At 37.4% G+C, this 24,795-nt stretch overlaps 1 long non-coding RNA gene across 1 annotated transcript in view; it reads right to left on the reverse strand.

Annotated features, from left to right (window-relative positions):
• LOC307191244 overlaps positions 1-20,790 on the reverse strand; it is a 136,936-nt gene extending 116,146 nt beyond the window's left edge. Inside the window, exon 1 of the long non-coding RNA XR_013829666.1 lies at positions 19,762-20,790. This is a non-coding gene — a long non-coding RNA (uncharacterized lncRNA). The remainder of the gene's footprint in view (positions 1-19,761) is intronic.
• Positions 20,791-24,795: the final 4,005 nt, after the last annotated feature.

Consider the following 24,795-nt stretch of genomic DNA (forward strand, 5'->3'; position numbering starts at 1 on the left):
TTGTTGTAATCTGATCAAGGTCTTTGTTGACCCGTGAAAACCTTCTACAGTCAGCTCTCTATACGTGCAGGTTCTGCATCCACAGATTTAACCAAACTCAGATGAAAAACATAAGAAAAAAAATTCCAGAAACTTCCAAAGAGCAACACTTGAATTTGCCATGCACTGACAACTATTTACATTGCACTTACATTGTACTTACAACTATTTACACAGCATTGACATCGTATTAAGTATTATAAGTAATCTAGAGATTAAAGTGCAAGGGAGGATATGGGGAGGTTACGTGCAGATACTACACCATTTTATATGAGGGACCTGAGCATCCTCCGATTTTGGTATCTGAGGGGGTGTCCTGGAGCGAGTCCCCTATCAGATCCTGAGGGACGACTGTAATTCTTGCTCTAAGAGATAATTTCCTTCTTCCTAATCAGTCTTCAGTAAAATAAAGGGATTAATTTGGGGAACTTGGTCTAACAATGACCAACTGCTCTAGGGTTCGGTCTGGCAATTGGAACTTAGTTGTCGCTTCAGACCTTGGCTTGGAAATGAAGCCTGGACAAGCAGCCTTGAGCCCTTTTCCTCCCTGATCTCCTACTCCCTCACCCCCCTCCACAAACTGGGAGCCAGGAAAAAACAGAGCAGGAAAAAAATCACTAGAGGAAACTCTCCTTCTTTCATCTATAATTATTTTGAATTCAACATTATCTCTGGCAGGTACTATTAAGGTCAAGGACAGCTTTAAAGAAAATTGTTCTGTCCTCTCCAACCTCCCTTCGTAATTCAATCCCAAGCCCTTAGCTTTACAAGTTGCCTCTTTCAGAGAGTTTCAGGGGACTATCCTCTTCACTTACTACAAGATATCAGTCTTCTCCTTCCCCTTTACTATCCTGTACATTTTGCAGTTCATGCTACTTCAGTATACTTAACCCAGAATTTACTCAAGGTTTACATATTAATTTATCAAATATTTATTGAGTGCCTACCACTATTCCAGCTGTTGAATATGCAACAGAAAACAAAATAAAATTTCCTGCCCTCAGTGAGCTTACATTCTAGTGGGAGGGTGCAGACAATTAACTGAACAAATCACTGTGTATGTTAGAAGAAAATAAGTGCTGTAAGGAGAAACAAAGCAAAAGAGAGGGATAGGAAGTACCTGGAAGTAGAGTTTTAGTGGCAAATGGTTGTTAGGAACAGCTTCACTGAGGTGACAGTTGAATAAAATCACCAAGAGTGCAAGTCAGGAAGATATAAAGGGAGAAAGCAGTCTAGGCAGGAGAAACTGGAAGTGCAAAGGCCCTGAGGCAGGAAAGATGTCCATCATGGTCTAAGAAGAGTAAGGAGACCAGTGTAATTAGATTAGAGGAGATGAAGTCAAGTGATTACAGGAGGTGAGGCAGATGGAGAACAGAGCCTTTGAGGGTTTTGAATGGAGAAATGATGTGATATGACTTGTGATTTTAAAAGGCTCATTCTAAGTACCATGTTAGAAATAGGCTATAAGGAAGCAAAGTAGAAGCAAGCAGACCAGTTAGGAAACTATTACAAATATGCAGGTGAAGCCATTCGTCAGGCTGGTAGGAAGTTGCTGGATTCTGAATGGGACTTAGTAATAGATGGATGGTAAGGAGGAAGAGAAAGAGAGGGTCACTGATGACACAAAGGTTCATGACTAAAGTATTGGGAAGTTAAGAGTTGCTATAAATTGAGATGGCAAATTTGAAAGCAGAGCAAGTTTTGCATCAGTATCAGGAGTTAAATTTTAGGTATGTTGAGTCTGCGATGTCTTAGTTATCCAGGGGAGATGTTGAATAGGTAGTTGAATATACAAGTCTGGAATTTAAGGGAGTCATCTGGGCTGGGGATATAAAACTGGGAGAATCCTTAACATCTAGATGATAATTTAAGTTTGTGAGAATGGATGAGATTACTGAAGGAATGAGAGCAGAAAGGAACAGAAAAGGTCCAAGGACTGTTCTTTATTTGAACTCTAATATTAAGTAGTTGGTGAGATGACGCAGAAGCAGTAAGTAGGTGAAGAAGGAATGACTAAAGGTAGGTGTTTTAGATGCCTACCAATGAAATTATTTCAAGGAACTATGGGTGACCAACTAGGTTAAATGCTCCTGATGGGTCATATAAAATGAGGACTGAAAATTGACCGCTATGTTTAGCAATAGCAGGTCCAAGGTGACCATAAGAGATGTTTTGGTATGTCTGTTTGGAGCAGTTTCAGGAAAGAATGAAAAGAAAAGAATTGGAATCTGTGACCATGGATCCTTTTTTTTTTTTTTTTTTTTTTTGAGTTTTGCTGCAAAAGAGGGTCGAGAAATGGGGCAATAGCTGGAGAGGGAAGGATGGTTAAGATTTTTTTCTTAATGGAAGAAACATGTTTATATGATGATGAAAATAATTAGCAGAGAGGAAAACAATTGATAATGCAGGATAAAGGGTTGAAACTGCTGGACACATTTCCTTGAGCAGGTGGGAGGAGTTAGGGTTCAATACATAAAAGAAGAAACCCATCATAGAAAAAAGGGCAGTTGACCTAATTAACAGATGTGAGAGCTGAGTATAGATGAATGGATAGATGTAAAGTCCTCAGCCTTTCCAGGAGCATTCACATTTAGATGTAAGACACTATTTAACTAAATAATTCTCTATTCATACACTTTTAGTAAATTTCAAATGAATTTCCATCAGGAGATGGAAGTAAACTTTTCTGCTGAGATAGAGAAGAAACTAACTAGAGCCTCTTAAATCCTACTATGCAAATATAACCCTGGGGAAAACATTTCTCTGGTTAAATGCAGCCCACTTAGGGAAGACAAAATTCATTCTTGCCCATCTGTCTGGCAGAGCCTATAGCAACTTCAGTTTATAGATGAGTTCATTCATTTGTGAACTGGGATTCATAGCTTTGCTCGAGCACAAGGAACAGTTTGAATTAAACTCTTTTAAAAAACTGCCACTAAAGTTAAATTCACTTTAGTCAAACTTTTAACTCAATGGTTTGAAAACTCTTTGGTTTTGAATCAATGAAAGCATTTTAAGATACGGCAGTTGAGTGGATGGGTAGTCCATATGGAAATGTTTTGTTATCTCTGTTTAGGCCACAATGAAAACTCTGACCTGACAAAAATTTACACAAGCCAAAACAAAACCTCTGGACTCTAGCTCACGGAGTGTTTCAATTGGTAACCACAGATATTAGTGCAAACACAGTGACAGGTTTCAAATGAAATTGGTGGAAAAGACCATTCATCATTTATCATGTTGGGTTAATGGAATTACAGTTGTGGACAATGTTTTACTCAGGCTTAGCAGAAACTCCAGGGTAATAATCAATATCTTCACACCTACCATTGCATTTAAAATATGTTCTTGTCTATGTAGACAAAGGCATCATACTAAACTTGTAAAAGTAGATTATTTTTATCTTTTCTGATGATGTAGATGAAAGCAGGTTAGAACTGAAACCCAAATCTAATAAAATAAATGCTGTTCAGGTTTGAAAGAAAATAATGGCACCTCTAATCCTTGGCTATGTTAATGCTTTACATTCCATAATTTCAAAACATTTTCCAAGGTATTAAACATAAATCCTCCTAAAAAGGTGAGGGGGACTCAGTAATGCCTCTCGGTACAAGTTACCAAGCTTTATGTAAAAATATAGTTAGTATGTTGTTTACAAACATAAAAATGTTTCTAATATTGATACGCATTAAATAAATGATTCTATTACTTCATATATTCACCACATGGTAAAAGAAGAACATAGTTTTGAAAATATCTGATGCTTCTTACCCTTTCCCTTACTGAGTTTATTGTGCATTCAAAATGTCAAAAGGACTTCAGCTTTCATGTTTTTGTTTCTCTGAAGAGCACCAGTTGAAATTATCTCGACTGCTATATGATCTGTAACTGGCAAGCAAACCAAAGCATGCCATGTGGCTACGCTGTTTCAGTGGTAATATTCTCAAAATTCAGAATTAAGAATAGCCTGATGTTTCTATATTTATGAACAAATCAGATAGGCTGTGTTGTGATCCAGTCTATGGCTGGAAATTTGGCCTCTCAGATTGCTTCTGACCAAAGAAAATGAACAAAGTTAAAAGTAGGTTTATATATTCCTTCAATAAGACTCATTATATTTTCAGAGATGCTTTCCGTTATAAAATCAGTGGAGTATCTTTATAAACAAACAAGATGAAAAATGCAGAGAGGAAGAGAACAAAATAACCCGGAGTCCTACCCTAGAGAAAACATCTGACGACCTTTCTGCCTGGATTAACAAACATTTCCTATTCCTTTCATAAAGTTGGCTGCCTGTGTCCATGACAATGAATATTTGGCTCACAGACTGCTCCCTAGTCATCTGGCAAAGCTGCTGCTTCCACTAACTGAACTGCTTACCAAAACTCTGCAACATTTGTTCTCTTAACATTTTACCGCATCTTGACTTGCTAAATTAATGTTACAATTTAATTAAATTGTACATAATCCTATAAAATGTTATATATAGAGAAAACATATTCCATGAAAACGTACTTTAATGATTTGTAAAGACTCCCAGTGAAAAATTACTAAAATTTTTATCTCAAATTATTGTAGTGAGGCAACTGCAAAATATTGATCAAAAAGGCATTAAAAATAGTAAGAAAGAGAGCAACCTGACGATTACCTATTTCATTCTAAAAAATTTATTACACACACTCACACACATATAATTTATTTTTAAAAGATTATGCATAGATCCAATTAGTAGACCCCCATTCAAAAAGAAAAAAGACAGAGAGAAAGAGAGAGAAGGAAAAAAGTGCCCTATATAAAAATATTTGTGAATTACTGAAAATTTGTATGTTTTAAAGTTAAAAAATATTTAATATATGTATAACTTTAAAATAATTTCCTTCCTAACAGACATAAAGGGAGAAATTGATAGGAATACAATAATACTAGGAGAATTTAACATCCCACTCATATCAGTGAATGGATCTTTGAGACAGAAAATCAATGAGGCATCAGAGATCCTAAATGATACAATACAACAGTTAGACTTAATTGATATTTTCAGGACAGTACATCCCCAAAACAGCAGAATACACATTCTTTTCAAGTGCACATGCAACATTCTCTAGGACTGGCCACGTCCTAGGGCATAAAACAAGCCTCAACAAATTTAAGAGTATAGAAATTATTTCAAGCATCTTTTCTGACCACTACAGCATGAAACTAGAAATCAGCCACAGAAAAAGAAACAAGAAAAAAACAATTATATGGAGACTAAACAACATGCCACTAAAACACCAATGGGTCAATGATGAAATCAAAGAAGAAATTTTAAAAATACATTGAGGCAAATGACAATGAAAACACAATCATACAAAATCTATGGGATGCAGTAAAAGCAGTTCCTAGAGGGAAGTTCATAGTGATACAGTCCTCCTTTAAGAAACAAGAAAAATCTCAAATAAGCAATCTGACCCACCACCAAAAGAATTAGAAAAAGAACAAACAAAACCTAAAGTCAGTAGAAGGAAGGGGATAATAAAGATCAGAGAGGAAATAGAGATTTAAAAAATAGAAAAAAAATCAGTAAAACCAAGAGCTGGTTCTTTGAAAGGGTGAACAAAATTGATAAACCTCTGGACAGGCTCACCAAGAAGAAAAGAGAGAAGACCCAAATAAACAAATTAAGAAATTAAAGAAGAGAAATCACAACTGATACCACAGAAATACAAAAAAAAAAAAAAAAGAAAATACTATGAACAATTATATGCCAACAAATTTGACAACGTAGAAGAAATGGACAACTTTCTACAAACATACAGCCCACCAAAACAGAATCAAGAAGAAATAGATGACTTGAACAGATCAATCACCAGAAGTGAAATAGTATTCTGTAATAATAAAAAAAAAAACCTACAAACAAAAGTCCAGGACTAGATGGCTTCACAGATGAATTCTACCAAACCTCCAAAGAAGAACTTATACTGATCCATCTCAAACTCTTCCAAAAGACTGAAGAGGAGGGAAGATTCCCAAAGACATTCTATTAAGCCACCATCACCCTGATACCAAAACCAGACAAAGACACTACCAGAAAAGAAAATTACAGGCCAATATCTCTGATGAATATAGATGCAAAAATTCTCAACAAATATTAGCAAACCAACTCCAACAACACATAAAAAGATCATACACCATGTCCAAGTTGGATTCATTGCAGGGTCACAAGGATAGTTCAACATATGCAAGATCAATGTGATACACCACATCAACAAAAGACAAAAACCAGATGATCATCTCAATAGATGCAAAAAAAAAGTTTAACATCGATTCATGATAAAAACCCTTACAAAAGTAGGTATAGAGGGAACATATCTCAACATAATAAAAGCTATTTACAACAAACCCACAGCCAATATAATACCCAATGGTGAAAAGCTGAAAGCCTTCCCAATAAAATCTGGACCAAGACAAGGATGGTCACTCTCACCACTTCTCTTCAACATAGTACTGGAAGTCTTAGCCACAGCAATCAGACAAGAAGAAGAAGTAAAAGATATTCAAACTGGTAAGGAAGAGGGAAAATTGTCATTATTTCCAGACGACATGATACTATATATAGAAAACCCTAAAACTCCGCACAAAAATTACTAGAACTGATAAAGTCAGCAAGGTAGCAAGATACAACATTAACATATAGAAATTTGTTACATTTCTGTATTACATTAACAATGAAATATCAGAAAGGGAATGTAAAAAAACAATAGCTTTTAAAATTGCATTTAAAAATATAAAATACTTAGGAGTAAACCTGACCAAGAAGGTGAAAGACTTATATGCTGAGAACTATAAAACATTAATAAAGGAAATTAAAGATGAGTCAAAGAAATGGAAAGATATTCCATGCTCTTGGATTGGAAGAATCAAAATCGTTAAAATGGCTATACTCCCCAAAGCAATCTACAGATTTAATGAGATCCCTATCAAATTACCCATGACATTTTTCACAGAACTAGAACAGTCCTAAAATTTATATGGAACAATAAAAGACCCAGAATTGCCAAAGGAATCCTGAGGAAAAAGAACAAAGCAGGAAGCAAAACTCTCCCAGACATCACACAATACTACAAAGCTACAGTAATCAAAACAGCATGGTACTGGCACAGAAACAGATACACAGATCAACAGAACGAAATGGAAAGCCCAGAAATAACCCACACACCTATGGACAACTAATCTTTGACAAAGGAGGCATGAATATACAATGGGGAAAATATAGTCTCTTCAGCAAGTGGTGTTGAGAAAACTGGACAGCCACATGAAAATCAATGAAGTTAGAAAACACCCTCACACCATACAAAAATAAACTCAAAATATCTTAAAGACTTAAATATAAGACAAGACACCATAAAACTCCTATAAAAGAATATAGGGGGCTTCCCTGGTGGCGCAGTGGTTGAGAGTCCGCCTGCCAATGCAGGGGACACGGGTTCGTGTCCCGGTCCGGGAAGATCCCACATGCCACGGAGTGGCTAGGCCCGTGAGCCATGGCCACTGAGCCTGCGCATCTGGAGCCTGTGCTCCGCAACAGGAGAGGCCACAACAGTGAGAGGCCCGCGTACTGTGAAAGAAAAAGAATATAGGTCAAACTTTCTCTGGCATAAGTCATACCAATGTTTTCTTAGGTCAGTCTCCCAATGCAATAGAAATAAAAGCAAAAATAAACAAATGGACCTAATCAAACATATCAGCTTTTGCACAGCAAAGGAAACAAAAAACAAAAAGACAATCTACAGACTGGGATGAAATATTTACAAATGATGCAACCAACAAGGGCTTAATTTCCAAAATATACAAACAGCTCCTACAATTCAATAACACCACCACCACCACAAACAACCCAATTGAAAAATGAGCAGAAGATCTAAATAGACATTTCTCCAAAGAAGATGTACAGATGCACAATAAGCACATGAAAAGATGCTCATCATCACTAATTATTAGAGGAATGCAAATCAAAACAACAGTGAAGTACTACCTCACACCAGTCAGAATGGCCATCATTAAAAATCTGCAAATAATAAATGCTGGAAAGGTGGGGAGAAAAGGGAACCCTCTTACACTGTTGGTGGGAATGTAAATTGGTACAGCCATTGTGGAAAACAGTAAGGAGGTTCTTCAAAAAACTAAAAATAGAGTTGCCATATGATCCAGCAATCCCACTCCTGGGCATATATCCAGGCAAAACTATAATTCAAAAAGATACATGGGCCCCTATGTTCATAGCAGCACTATTTACAATAGTCATGACACGGAAACAATGTAAATGTTCATCGACAGATGGATAAAGAAGAGGTGGTGTGTATATACATGTATATATATACATGTATACACACACACACATATATGCATACAATGGAATACTACTCACTCAGCTATAACAAAAAATGAAATAATGCCATTGCAGCAACATGGATGCACCTAGACATTATCATGCTAAGCAAAGTAAGTCAGAAAGAGAAAGACGAATACCAAATTATATCACTTTTATGTGGAATCTAAAGTATGACAATAGCGAACATATCTACAAAACAAAAACAGACTCACAGATACAGAGAACAGACTTGTGGTTGCTAAGTGGGAGGGAAGGATTGGGAGTTTGGGATTAGCAGATGCAAACTATTATATATAAGATGGATAAACAACAAGGTCCTACTGTATATCACAGGGAACCATATTCAATATCCTGTGATAAACCATAATGGAAAAGAATATGAAAAATAGTATATTTATAACTGAGCCACTTTGCTATAGAGCAGAAATTACACAACCTTGTCATTCAACTATACTTCAATAAAGTTAAAAAAAAATTTCCTTCTTTAATCAACTGTTTTGATGAAGTAACTGTCAGTCCTGATCACATTTACTACTATTTACATAATAGTAATTAGTTGCTATATTCACGTAGAATTTGGTATATTTATTACATTTCTTTATAATTTTTTAATGAAAAGATTGTCTTTAAATACCTGTTTCCAGGAGATGCTTTGTTCAAAAAATCTGTAGGAAATACTGCATATTTTATTTCTTTCTTAGAAATGCAAAACACAAATTAGCATGGTAAATACTATGAGAAATCTCCAGAGTAAAAAATACTCAGTAAGAGATCGAATTAATGTTTCAGTTATTTCATTTTAAAACAATTTCAAGCTTACAGAATACAGAAGAGTGAATTTTTTTCCTGAGTCATTTGAAAGCAACCTAATATCCCATCACCCCAAATATGTTGGTGTCTTCTTTCCACAAACAAGTACATTCTCCTACATAACCACAATACAACCATTAAAATCAGGAAATTAATATTATTTTATTACTTCATTATTTTATTCTTCCTTCTAATCCTCAGATCACATTCGAGTTTCACCAGTTGTCCCAGTAACGCCCTTTCAAGCAAAAGGATCCAGTCCAGAGTTACACACAGCATTTACCTTCATTCATCCTTGGTTTCTTTCCATCTGGAAGATTTCCTCAGTCTTTCCTTAACTTTCAGGGCTTTGCCATTTTAAAGGTTAGTGGCCACGTATTTTGTAGAATTCCCCCCAGTTTGACTTCATCTTGTGTTTCCTCATGATTTGGTTCAAGTTATGCATCTTTGGCAGGAGTAGCACTATAGAGATGCTGTGTTGGTTTTGTGATGCACAGTTTCAAATCATCCCATGATTTTGATCATTTGATTAAGGTGGTGTCTTGCCAGGCTTCTCCAAAGTGGAAAGATTTTTTCCTTTGTAATTCACTTTTTTTCATTTATAATTAATAAGTATTTTTGTGAAGGTTCTTTGAAACATGCAAATGTCCTCACCTAATAAAATCTTCCACTTATTTATTTACTTTTATCGGTATAGATTAATGGTTTCCTATTTGATTTAATAAGTTAAAATCCATTGCTCCTTCTGTTTTTTAAATGATGTTCAAGTTGTCCCAGATTTGTCCCATGGGAGCCCTTCAAGCTGGTGTCTGTTCCCTTTTATCATGGACCCATTCTTTTTTTGAGCATTTTCCTGCTTTCTGCTCTAAACAGATGTTTCAAGATCATCTTCTACTTTATCTGCCCCAGACTAGAATCAGCCTTTTCTTCAGGGTTCTGTGTTCCTTTTGGTGGAAAATGATTTTAGAAGCCATCATCTGCGTACTAGATGTACTCATTACTATTGTGGTGTTGCTGTTCCCAGGTCCCCTCAGTGGACAGAGTCATGGAAAACATGTATAGGTGTACATAGGTAGGTAGCTAGGTAAGTAGATATGTAGGTAGATATACATACATTTATATCCATATTTAGTTCTTCCTATATTTTTATATATAGAAGACCATGATCTCATACAAATACTTGCTCAGTGTTTTTTAAAAAGATTTCTTCTATTCTTTAAACATTTCATATACTTAATAGTCTGTGTCTGATAATTCCTGTGTCATTGGAGTCTATCAATTTTGCTTCTTGTTTTTACTGACTCTTATTCAATATGGCATCCTTTGGTGACGTTTTGACTGTGAGTTGTTTTAACTTTAACCCGTGAGAATCTTGATTATCTAAACTGGGTATGCTTTTCCTAGAAACAGACTTATTTTCTTTTGCCTGGAGTTGGGGCACTGTCAACGATTTCGCCTACTGCATTATTTTCATTTGATACAAGAAACCTGGAACTCAAGTTATAGTTCTTATATTCCCCTATCTCCCACATTCAAATAATTACTCACTTCTTCCAACGCAGCTTCCTAAAATCCTCACCACCAGTGTCCTAAATCAGCTCTCCCTTGTCTGTCTCACATACTGATCTAACTGTAAATCTCACCCTGTGATTGCCATTCCTAAAATTCTTTAAGGTAAAATCCACACCCTTTGGATTGTCAAATAACATTGTAATTTGGTTTTTTCCTGCCTCTACTAGCCTCATATTATGCCACTTCCTCTGGTCTTCACCTCTTCAATTCTATCCTAGCAATAACTCTTTATAGTTATTCCTGCACATGCTCAGAGTACTGTCTTCTCTAACTAGTTTAACTGCTAGCTAGCTCCCCTTTGAAGGGTTTCCTAACTTCCCTGGGTGGGAAGACTTTCCTTCTCCCTGTGCTCTCAAATGTATCTGATATACAACTCCAGGGCAGCTCATTTCAATTTGTATTATAAATGCTTATTTGAATGTCTGTCTTTCCAGTAGAGCGCAAGTTCCTTAAGGCCTTGTTGTCTGTTTACTTGTGCATCAGCAGTTCCTGTTACAGACTGGCAAGGAGCAAAATCTGTGAATATTGGTTGAGTCCGCTGTGGGCATTCTTATGTGTAACTATGGCTACTGCTATATAAGTAAATAAGACGGTGCAAGTAAATTTGTACAATAAAATAATGGTAGAAGATGTGTCAGATATACATCCTTATAAACTCTTACTAAAGCAGAAACATTGAACACTTTAAAAGTAAGTATATGAGTTATGATTATCCCTGTCCGTTAAGACAGTCCTGCACAAACACATTTAGTCAGGTTGTAAACACTCAACTTGCTTTAAAAATCAATAAAAAGTTAATATAAAGTCTAGAAACCTAAACTCCATGGGGGAGTGCTGATGAAAGAGTAGTAAACACTAGATTTTGACTTTCACGCAATACATAAATCAAAGTTTCATTCCCATAGACAGAGACACACAAACACACAGACTCCTGCAGGCATATTCCCTAGTTGCCTTAATTCTTTCTTAACAGTCACCTTAATCCTTATGAAGCAGGAAGCAGCTTTCCTGTTGGTTTGAATGAAATGCCATCAATGTTTTTTTTTTTTTGCATCAGGATCAATAAATGTTAGCAAACTCCTCTGCTTAATTTTAAAATTGAGAATACATTTCATCTCTAATTGTCTGTGCCCAATATAGCTTCTGTATATGACATTAGATCTGAGATGCAGTCCTATCTGTTACTTCTTTATTTCCCAGTAAATATAGGCAAATACAGGCTCAGACATTCCCTTTTGTTCCTCCTTCCCCTGTTCCCAGATATGGATTCAACCATTAACATCCTGTAAGTTAATAACAAATGTTGTAAAAGTTTCATCCAGTCTACTATGTTGCTATGCTTTAAAGCAGAAGAGTTACTTTTAAGCCTTGCTCTTATTATTTACTGTTTCAATATTTACTGTTAAGTCTTGCCTCAGGGTGAACCACAAGAGATTTAGAGCAACTATCCTTAAGAATGGTTATAATTCAATGCAGTTGAATATACAAGGAAATGGACAAGCCATTCACCATCCAACTCAAAGAAGGAAAAAAAAAGTGAGAATGCAGGTAATTTTATAGATAAGGAATTTTCTTAAGAATTTATCAAAGAATCTGGTAGTCAGTAGATGGAATACTCCGCATTGGTTCTCTACATCGATGAAAATATCATGAAAGTGCTTTTTTACGTCTGTTGAGTTGGCATCTCAACATTTGGCCACCTCATTGATATTCATGATAGTGCATACAAACTTAACATCAATAACACCTGAATGTTGTGGACATAGAAACCGGCTGCAAAAAATGGTTGTGTTTACAATGGATAATACAATATGGCTAATGAATTTTGCTTAATAAATGTTTAAGCGTTTTATTGCTGTTTCTAGAAGTTAAACAGAACAAAATATGTTGTAAACCCCAAACCATTAATGAGACATCACTGTCTATGAAACTACAACAATATCATACATTTTATAGGTACTCCCATTCTCTTTTCAGTAATTGAAGGCATTTTCCACAGTAGAGTATGTGGCAATATGGCAGGTGTGAGCTCCATGTCCGAAATCCTTTTTATTTCTTCCCTGCCATTCCCTAGCCAAATCATTTCTGGAAAAGCTGCATAAACTTTTTGTGCCTCATCTATAAAATGAGAACAACAGTAGTACTCATTTTATATCATCATGTAGATGAATAAACTTGTCACAGAGTAAGATGTCAACAAATAAGGCCATTACACTTTACCTGTGTAAAGGAAATATGGTGATTTCTCTAACTTCTCTCCCAAGCCCCAGGCATTTTCCCTTCCAACTGTGGAGTAAACAATTAATTTAATTAGTGACTAATTCCATATTTCCTCCATTCGACTCAGCTCCGAGCGCTGGCATCCTCTGCGGGGCTTGAGCCCCCCAAGATGTAGATCACCTCTCCAGTACAAGGCATCTCCACTGTAGTCACCGAGCTGTTGCGTTGAATACGTCTTAGCTGATGCTCAGTTTGGCCAGCAGCAAGCTATCCACATCATGTTTACTGTCCTAACATATCTTTGTTGAATTAAATATTTGTAAAAGAAAACAAATACCAGAGATATAGATTTAAAATTCTGTGCAGAGGGACATTATTCCCACATTATGATTCATCTCATTTAAACACAGATTTTTGGGTATCACAATCTTTGTTCATCTACTTACTTACTTTTGTGCAGGGAGAAGAGAGAGGTGCAACTTTTATTTTGGTGTCTTTTGTTTTCTGAATTTTGCAAAAGTAAATTGCTCAATCTTTGTACCTGTTGCTGAGTAAACACCTCAATGCAGAGGTGACGACCAGACCTTTCAAGGAGGATCACATCTGCACTTAGATACCATCAAGTTTGTCCTGAGCTATTGAGACCTGACTGAATAATTAGGAACAGATATTGCTTCAAAGTACAAGGATGAAGCAAATCAATCTTTACACACAGTTCTCTCCTGTCGGGTAGGCCTCTCCCTTTAAGGGCAAAGGACAAACATAACTTTCTCATCTTTGGAATTCGGGCACTAAGCTCTTTATATCAGAGCAATGGAGTCTCTGGTCCAATCCGAGATAAAACTCTATGTCTCTTCATAGAAAATCATTTCATCTTTTTTCTTATTCCAATGTGTCTGAATTTTTGTTGCCCTCTGTTGCCCTTTGCAACTTTTCTTTCAGGTTGAAAATGATTAAGAGGATGAAATCTCAGTGAATCTGATTTAGAACTGCCGGACAAAATACCAGATGCCCAGTTAGATTTGAATTTCAGATCAACAGTGAACAATGCTTTTGTCTAAGTTTGTCCTATGCAATTTAAAAACTTGGTCTGTATTTTTCTTTGTTAAATCCAGCAAGCCTGATCTGTCATACCTTTATAAAACAGAACAAACATATAAAAAGGGAGTTCCTCATGTGTTTATTTCTTCTCACTATGCAGACTTGCCAAGCATCCTCTTGATTTGAATTTACTTGATTTTCTGGTTTTTTAATTGCTGCGTGAATATCTGCCTTCATTGACTGCCTCCTCCTTACAATGCAATCAACTTCATCATTGCTTAACCTTCAGTGTCCTGGTTTTTTTTTTTTTTCTACTCCAACATTTTTACTTTTACCATTCATTCTTGTGAAAAAGAATGATTCCAAAATTTTTATTACTAGTATATCTTCTCTGAATGACAAGTTTATTAAGGAATACTCAACTCTTTAATAGCATAGGGTCATCATTCTACTGACATTCTCTTTGCCAAGTTCAGATTGTGTTAAGGACAATATAATTGTTCTATTCTACACACGCAGTATTCTGGAATAAATACTACTCCTCTTTTCTTCCTTACATGTGTCTGGTTCTGTAACTTCCTATGGATTTCTTGTTTAAAGCAAAATCTTTGTATTTTTCCCCAGAAATCTGTGGCACCATGATAGAAAGATTAATCTATCATGGATCTTCCAGCTTCTACCCATTCCAGAACACTTTGCCCACTACTGTCAATTTTTTAAAGGCTGATACTTTGATCATGAGTTCCCCAGACTCTTAAGTTGTCTTTAGGACACTTCGGATCAAATACAAACTTAAAATTTTTCCATCCATTATTTCTTCCCTGACTCATTCCCTTCTGTTAGTATCCACCATCTACATTTCACCAGAATTATTTAAAAACAGGACCACCTACCTTGAAGTCCTCTCTGTGCATTTATCTCACCAACCCTAAAGTCTGGTCCACTCTACCTCCACCCAAAGTACAAAATGACAACCCTCCTTTCCTTAACATTTTTTCTTTCTTTCTTTCTGATCACTTATAGGATGCTCTCTTTGATCAACTCAGTCTTTTTTCAAGCTACTATTTCCACCTATCTTAATTCTTAACACACCTTTAATAAATGGAATAATAATGCAGTGAAAAGAGATGGCATCTGAATGAAGTTCTGGCTGCTTCACTTTTGACAGATTGAATGACTCTCTAAGTATCGGTTTTATTATCTTTAAAAACAGGGATAATAATCCTTATCTAACAGGCCTGCTAAGAGGATTAAATATAACATCTTCTGGCAGCCAATCCATTGTGTGGTATATTTTAGGCACTAACTAAATGATAATCTTTTCCCATATAGTAATTTCCTAATTTTAAAAAACTATCAAATGAAATAGTCTAAGGAAAGGGGCTATGTATGATATTAGTATATACTCTTCAATGTGATGTGCAGTGGGCTTTTGAATAAAGTAATTCTACTTACCTGGCTTTACCAAAAAATTTCCGATAGCTCAGACTCACCCCTCTAAAAGCAGTATTTTTTAATCAATTTTGATGATATGTAATTGAAATTTTGAGACAGACTACATTTTTCTCTCTTTAAGCAGAAAATGTTGATGTATAGTTTTTATCTATAAATATACATTAAGTGTTGGCATTACACACTCTCCTTCCTCTTGTTAAATGCCACAGATTACCATTCTTTTGGTCTGCTTATCTATTCCTCCTTTTTCCTGTCGAGTGCTAGGTTATGTGGACCTGTACAACCTGCCCACCTCCTACACTCCTTTCCCACCCACGCCTCCCCCAGCATCATTGCCAGTTTTCCCACATGACTTTCTGCTTTCTAATTTCTTTTTGTCTCTGATTATAGGTTTTAGGTCCCCCCATGTTTTCAAGATCATGGGAAAAGTAAATAGTGGTGAAGGTAAAGGTAAATTGTACCTAAGGACTCACCTATGCATCAACCTTATTAAATGTTTGGTAACTTTAGAGGTCTTATTGCTTATTTCTTGAGTTTTAGTCATGTCCCTGGTGGTTGCTTACAGATGAGAAATTTGCAGATAAAGATATTAATGTTATGAGAAACTCACTGCACAGCCTATAAATTGTCAAAAATTTTTGTACATTTGCCTGCTGTCTTCATTATCTGCTTAGTGTATCATTTTGCAAAAGACAAGGTCTTCAGTGCTGAAAGGACCATGTCATGAACAAAGGTTTTCATAAACTTAACAGTGTAACTACTAGTCAGCACCAAGAACAGACCAAAATAAAACTTTATAATTATGGTTATGTTCCTCAGTGGAAAAACTGGTCCTTTTGATGAAGAAATGGACAGTTCTATTTCTCTGAACATCTCTCATCACCCCTGTTTGGGGTGCAGACAAGGATTCCATTTTTGAGTTAATATATCTGAATTCCTTTGCCACCATCTTCCTCCATGACTCCACACTCTTTGCCCCAGTCTTTCTTTCCATCTTCATCTCCCACTGCTGAGCTAAATGACACACTGTCTCAACTAAACTTGCCTTGCTTCCCCATTCTGGCTCTGTGTACATTTCGTCCTGGGGCTGGCAGCCCTGTTCCAAGTATATAAGAATTGAAACAATACACACAAGAACCCAATGCCCCATCCCTCCCCCCCCCCCCGGAGTCCAGAGGGCTAGAGAAGAAAGGACCCTTGTCAGTCTCTCAACTTTGGGACCCTTGGGAGATCAGAGGTCAGCAATCATCATTAGCCCAATAAAATAGGATGAAGATAGTCATTTATAGGGAGTAAACTTTAGTAGAGTCCCATAGGCTAAAATAAATGACTTCCTTTTGCCTTGAAAATATTTCTCAGATGTCCTAATAATTCTCTTAATGGTTAAATATCTATAGTATAAAGCAGTCCATCTATTCCCCCTGCCAGCCATCTACCCAATTCATTAATTGAATAAATATTTTAGGCGCCATTCTAGGTCCTAATGATACAATAATGAACAAGAGAGATAAAGCGTTGGTCCTCCAGGAACTTACATTTTAGAGGGTAAGATACACAATGAACAAATAGGTATAGGATGTAATAAAGCAGGGTAGGTGGATACACAACCATTTTTTTTTTACGGGTGATCAGAGCAGGCGTCTCTGAGGGGTGACCTTTGAACTACGGCCAGAATGAAGAGGTTTTCATTTTGTGCTTTCACAGGTATCAGGCCAAGGAATCCTTTTCCACCACCCATACTACTTTAAAATCATTCATTTAAAAATAACTCAAAGTACTAGTCCTCAGATTATTTTCTCTTATGGAAATACATCTTAGACTCTTAGTGACGCTCATTTTAATGAGCTATGAGAGTGCGGAAAAAAAAAAAAAACGAAGTTGCTCTAGAAAGCAACTGGGCAAAACAATACCAGTTAGGAAAACACTTACGTTCCCCCACAAAGGGACTAAAAATATCAGAAGGCTTTAGGGGGATGGGGGACATGTTTTCTACCTCTCAAGGTTGAATTTTGCAATTTCCTCAAATGCTTAGCAGATTTTTAAAATAATTTTGATTTTGTCTAAAAAGGTAAATTATATTACTTTTCTTTCCCCTTGCTGGCCCCGAAAATATTATTAATTCTCATTTTGGAGGTAAACTGTTTTAATATCGTCACTGAAGGAGAAAAGTAATATCTATTTTTTTTAAGAAAAAAAGTTTTTCCTCAGTGTCGAGCACTGAGAGATTCTCTAGAGAGCTGCACTCTGGCTTCAGTGACTTTCTTACACTGGGCCCCTCCCAGGTAGCTCTGCCAATCAACTGGACCTGGTCTTTACCAGGGGTAAACTCATTTGCTTTCGCTGATCTAGATCACAAATAACACTCTGTGTTAGAATAAAATCCAGTTACTTCAGCTTTTATCTTCAAACTTGGGTCATTGTCTCTGTAAGAATAGTGGAACACTAAAAATAGCTACTAAAATAGCTACTAAAAGTTGTGTGCATTTTTTTTAAATAATGAAAGGCAAATTATTTTAGAAAATTATAGTAAAGAATACAATCTCACCTCAAGAAAGAAGGTTCTGGGGATTAATCACTAAATAGAGCTGGAAGATGCTTTTAGTTCACTTCATTCTACCCCATTTTACAAGCCTCTATTTCAGTCCCTACTGTGTGTCTAATATAGAATGCAGTATCACAGTTATAAAGATTTAGAGAGAGTTTAATTTGAAATTAACAATCCAGCTAGGGAATATTTTTTGATATTGTATTTTTACATAATATTTTTTACATTAAACAATCATTTCTTCTTCTTTGGAGTTCATCTCCTCTCTCCTCAGGAGTCTTAGTAATTTAAATTAATAAGGTGGCTTTCCATAGGACACTAGATGCATTTTATCGTTTGCAGTACTATTGCTAAGCAATAGAATCACGTTGCATTCTTGTCAGCTGACAAGCATTAACTATTATGCCCATTAAAACAGGGGATTAATTAGCAGAACTGTGGAACCATATTACCCTTGATTGCTGATTCAATTTTTATCCCTTCTTCTAAACTCCTATACTTTTCTACCTATATGTCCTTTTCCTCATTTATAAATATTCAATGGGTATTCCTTCCTTTATTCACTCGGTCATTTATTCATTCATGCATTCACCGAAAAATATTTACTAAGACCTCACTCTATGTCAACCATTTGTGAATACTATTCAAACACTGAGGATAAAGATTGACTGATGATTAGCATAGGTAGAAATATTGTTTTTTAAAAATACCTTTAAGTTTTTTAAAGGTTTTGTTTTCTATTTAACATCATTTACTTGAGTATTTGGAATATTGAAGTCTGTCCTAATAACATCAAAGGGATATTTAAAATTATATTCTATATTATTAACTATAGTCCCCATGTTATACATTACATTCCCATGATTGATTTATTTTATTGAGTTTGTACTTTTTAACTCCCTTCACCCATTTTGAAAACAGATAAAGAAAGAACAAGAATTTAAGGAAAGTTATAGACAGCCTCATTAATCTAAAGGAGCCAAGTGGCTTATAAGGGAGTCATGACTAAGCATAGCAATGTTACTTAAGAATTCTGGCCTTGATGAGCCACCTGTTCTTTGTGAGAATGAAAAAAGCAAAAAACTTAGTATTTAAGCCTTGGAGGAAAACACACAATTTCAAAACGCCAGAGGGTGAGGGAAAATTCTGCCCAGCCTAGTTAGTTGACAATACAAAGCCAACTCTGTGAATGAAGAGTTTGTACAGGTTAAGAAAAATACTGAAGCATTACATGCTCACCGGAGGAGCCCATTTTCTAGAAGTTTTCTGAGGACTCCTTGGGTCAAATAGCTAAAAAGCAGCTAGACAGGAGAAAAGCTTTAGAAAAGAAATTGTTTCTTTTATGCCTAAGGATGTAGTGTTTATTCACAATGTGAGTCACTGAGTTTTAAGTTCATGAACAGGCAGAGATTTTCAAATTTGTTTTCTATTCACCATGTAAGAGGCACAAATGATCAATGCATCCCATTTTCCTCCAAGAGAAATTCAAACCACAACTGTCCTAGCAAAGTTTAAAAAAGCCTCATCTTGCATGAAATACCCACTGTCCCGTTTTGTGGACATCCTCCAAGCGCTGATGCCTTTAAGCGCCCCAAGAGCAGTCTCCCAGTTATAAAAAAAGCCATAAGTAGGGTCGCCCTTTGAATAACACAGCTATGCCCTAAACTAAAGGAAGACTTTGGAGGTGAAAGAAGTTTCAAACACTTACCTTCAATCTCTCCCTCACCCCACTGCAGATTCAGAGCTGGAACGGAAACTCCGCTGACTTGGGAAAGCTGAGGTTTTCCCTTGTTGTACTTCTCAAAAGACCATAGTTGATTTTAGACATTGGTGACTTGGGGCAGCAAGTTTGCTAACATACTGGATGTTTCTACCGAAGTTCCTTGGTCTTTGATAGCGGCTTCTTTTCAGAAGAGCTCTCCCACCACCGGTCTTATTTCTTTTTCCGTTCGCACAGCACCCTCGTGCAGTTTCCCTGCTGCCTAAATCGGCCATGGTGGAGGCGTTTCCTCACTACCCAGATTAAGACAGGCAGCTCTACCAGACACGTAACTGGCTGTCTGATTAAAACAGGGATGTTTTGACCCTTAGAGCGCACATTAGAATCAGCTGGGAACCTTAACAATTCAGACGCCAAATCACAGCGCAGATTCTGATAATGTGGGTCTGGGGTGGAGTCCTGGCCTGGCAGTTTGGCATGCTCCCCGCGTGATGCTAGCGTTGAGGCTGGAAACACTGGTTAAAACAACTCCAAAGATGTTACTAGATGTTGTGGGGAATGGGGGTGGGGGAGGAGGGGTGTGTTCGTAGAAGTCAAACCTGATCTCCAAATAACCTCTTACCAGGAGAACCTTCAGGAGGATCCTTTTGATTAAGAAAACCTGCCCCTTCTTAGATCTATCCCACCTGCAGGAATTTAAAAATGGAGAGAAGGGATCACATTACAGTCAATAGCATTCATTTTCCCCACCCCTTTGTTCTAGAGAACAAGGCCTTTGGGGATGCGGGGGAGGGGACTCTGGATTAAAGGAGCCAAGGAAGACACTTCTGGGTCAAGCATGGATCACCGGCTCCCCACCCCTTATGGAAAAATTTGCTGAAACTCAAATAGTGAAGAGTATCTTGAGCTTTCCCTAAGAGAGTTTCTTTTGTTGTTGTTGTTTTTTGCGGTACGCAGGCCTCTCACTGTTGTGGCCTCTCCCATTGCGGAGCACAGGCTCCAGACGCGCAGGCTCAGCGGCCATGGCTCACGGGCCCAGCCGCTCCGCGGCATGTGGGATCTTCCCGGACCGGGGCGCGAACCCGCGTCCCCTGCATCGGCAGGCGGACTCTCAACCACTGCGCCACCAGGGAAGCCCCCTAAGAGAGTTTTGAGGAAAGTTCCACCAGTTCTTTTTTCCAGTTTAAATTGATACAGTACAAACCTCAATAAAGTGCGAGATGCTGGAGAGTCAGAAGTGGCTTCTCAGGGTGAGAAGCTTATTACCACAGGGAACTTCGCACCGAGATCCTCCAGGAACCTTCCCGACAGCCTCTCTCAGGACACCTTTTCATCCCCTATTGACGCAGCACTTTCCCCTCCAGTCTGATAGTCTCTCAACATTATGCATTTGGATTATACGTCTCAGTCCATCCCCTCCTCCAGGGGGAGGGAGAGGTTTGGCGTTTGGGGGAAGGAGAGAAAAGGTGTGTCTGTCTTGAAGGTGATGATCAAAAAGAGATTTTTCCATTGAGGTAGCTCCTGTGTTAGTCTTTGACTGGCACCAGCTGCGTCACCTGGAAACTTGTTAGAAATGCAAATTCTTGGACTTCACTCTAGATTTACAGAATCAGAAACTCCAGAGTGGAGCCCAGCAATCTGTTTGCCCCAGGTGATTCTGGGGCAAACTCAGGTTTGAGAACCACTGTTGTCTCATGTTTTCTCTGGTCTTACCCTTTCCAACTGTTGGCAGGGGAGAGAGAGAAAAAGTGGAAAAAGGGACTTATTACTTTCACTTTTGTCTAGAGCCTGGATGGTAAGGAGGAAGGCAATAAACAAACAAACCCTCTGCAAATAGAGAAACCATGTTTGCCCACAGAAAGGATAAGTAATGGCTTATTCAGGACACTTACATTTAGTATAACGTTCTCTTTAAGTCTCCAGAGCTGCATCTGAGAAGATGTGTATGTTTTCAATTAAGAAATGTGGCCTGGTTGATCCCTAATATCTCTTCCAACTCTAATTCAATGGATCTATGAGTTTTTAGGATTAATGAAAAGCAGTGGGGAATAAGAATCATTAAGAATGTAGGAAGGAATGCTGTATTCAATTGGGAAATATGTATATATTTAAAGACAACTTCTCAGATAAAATACTTTTGTGCCCACATCACAGTTTTGTTTCAAACATGCTGGTAAATGAGAGGTTGCTGATAAGCTGCGCTCCAGGTTGCCCCCTGCTAGTAAAAACATTTTGTAGGAAAAAAGAAAGGCAATAACAATAAAGAAATGTCTGGTTTGAGACTATTAGGCTAGTCTCAAAATGGATTAAAATGTAAGCAAGTTCCCAAACTGATAGCAGAATGGGTGACCCTACATTCCCAGAAAGGATCTTGAAAGATCATCAAAGTCTCTTAGAAAATTGCTGGAGAGTTTTATCAGGATTCTAATTGCTTTCAGGAGGGGCTGTGAATTGCATCTGGCAAAAAAGTCCTGTCTCACAAGAGGTTTAGAACAACTTTTTCCTCAGTTTCTAGTCTCATCGTTTCTCACAGAGTTTCTTTTTCGTTGTTTCACTTTTAGTAAGTAATTTAAACTTCCTGAATCTCCCTTGCTCCACCTATAAAGTGGGGGAAACAATTTCTTACCCCATTGAAAGAATGAGGCTAGAAAAAAAAATCTCTTTAGAGAGTCTCTCAAGTTCTATGACTCACTAATCAAAATTATGCATTAAAGGAAAATGGTAATACGAGATATAGTTTTCTATCCCTGGATTCTGATCCAACCATAATGCGAAGCCTGTGGTAGATTTATTTATTCTATGTGATTTCTCAAACACACAGTTCCTGCTATGTGTTATGCGTGTCCCATGCACTTACAAAAGTTAACTCAATCTACATGATTACCCTATAAAGCAGGTGCAATTATTATCCCCATTTTATAGATGATAGAAGTGAGACAATGAGAGGTTAAATAACCAGCCCAGGCACAGTATCTGGTAAGTGGCAGAGCCCGGATTTGAACTCAGGAAGCTGCATCCAAAGACTGTGTTCAATAAACTGCTCACTAATCAATATCCTGTCCCTCTGCTTGATTCTCCACCAGTCAGGTTGGGACTTGTCAGGGATCCGATGGTGACGGTCTTAAAGAAGTTGAAGTTTAAAGAGCCCCAGTAGGAGGGAATGAAATCTCTAGTGCAGGTAATTAGAGCCTAGGTCATTTCCTTCTATTGAATTGCATCGCCCACTGCCTGCTCTGATGCTTGTGCATTTATATTTGTCATCTGTCCCTGGACTGAACCTTCTTGTTATTCCAGAAGATAGTAAAGAAAGTGACCTAGAAACACCTCTTTTGACAAATGAGGGTTCCCTACCCATGTGCAGTTAACCCTTGAACAACACGGGGTTGAACTGCATGGGGCCACTTATATGCAAATTTTTTTCAACATTAAACACTACAGTGCTACACAATCTGTGGTTGGTTGAATCCACGGGTACAGAAGAACTGCCTGTATGGAGGGCCAACTGTAAGTTAGTTATACATGGATTTTCAAAAGCCCATGTTGTTTAAGGGTCCACTGTAAATGCTGCTGGTCACCTAGCAGGTTCTCTACATTATTCTTAAGAAAAATATGTACCATACTGGGATAGAAGATATTACTGCCTTGATGTTTTTAGAGACCCTGCCATTTTCTTGAGGCTTTATAAAACCACCTTCTGAGCTCAAGAATGAAAGGATCCTTGCTGGGGATAAGAAACCAGAGATCTCTGAAGACTCTGAAGGCTAAAAAACAATAATAATCAGGTGTAATAGTGATAACTAGTAAGTATATGACTGCTATCAACAAAACTGCTTCTTCAGGTGTGAGAGGCCCCAGAGTGGGCCCCCTGCTCTTGGATGCAGAGCTCAAGTGGAAAGAGCCTTATTTCTGGGCACCTGGACACACATGACTCTGTTCATATTGTGTCCACAATTGGGGACAATCAGGCTTCAGGCTTGACCAGTGGTCTCTGGATAGTATGTACTTGAGAGTGTCATTTTCTCAGTGTATGTTATGAGTCAAGCACTGTGCTGATGCAGTATCTTATTGGCAGGTCTTAATCTTCTATGACATAAGGTTATTCCTATTTTACCGATGAGGGTCCCGTATTTTAAGTACTCGCTCCATCCACACGGTAAGCAGGGAAAACAGGGTTCATTCACCCATTTCTCTGGTTCCAACCTAGCAGTCGGTGTCTGCTCTGTTAACCTGATGTAGCTCTGAATCCTTGACATTTGGGGTATTGTATTGCTTTCGTATTATGCCAGTGTTGTGTCCAGGTGTGTGTGTGTGTGTGTGTGTGTGTGTGTGTGTGTGTGTGTATGTGTGTGTTTTCCCTCTTCCATGGCTTACTTGTAAGAATGAGAGATTTCATTCAGGTTGTAGGGCAGAACTTGCCCACTGTGACTCAGTAGAAACTTCATAACTTTGGGAAGACCCTCCAATCACCAGAAGGCTACTACTGCCAGTCTTTGCCTCTAATGAAAGGTTCCATAAACTTTCCTGTAATGCAACTTACAATACCGTATTCACAGCTACATCAGAACAACAAAAACATGGCTCTAATATCCCCGAAATATTATAGGAATGGAAAGGAAAAATGTACAGCTAAGCACCAGTGTAAAAATGAAACTCTACTCTAAAAATACTGCTTTTGAACCAGATAATAGTTTAGAACTATAGGAAATTTTTACTCCCTTATTTTAAGAACTTTAACTTTTTTGCTTTTTTTTGATTCCTTCTTCCTGGAAAAGAAATAAGATAATGGAGAAATGCTTTAAACTTTTACTTAAAAGTACATGATGTTTAATATTACAACCATATGATTTTTCCTAGTTTCAATTATGTAGAGAAAGTAAACATTTATTCACTTCAATAACTTTATAGTTTACCAGGCTCGCTTATATTGCTGAAGATATCTAAGCTCATTCAAAATATACAGCCTGACATCTTAGAATCAGAAGCATTGACTTTGGGCAACAGTTAGGCCAATTTTTTTGTTCT

The sequence above is a fragment of the Stenella coeruleoalba genome, assembly GCF_951394435.1.
Source record: "Stenella coeruleoalba genome assembly, chromosome: 9".
Taxonomy (NCBI): Eukaryota; Metazoa; Chordata; class Mammalia; order Artiodactyla; family Delphinidae; genus Stenella; species Stenella coeruleoalba.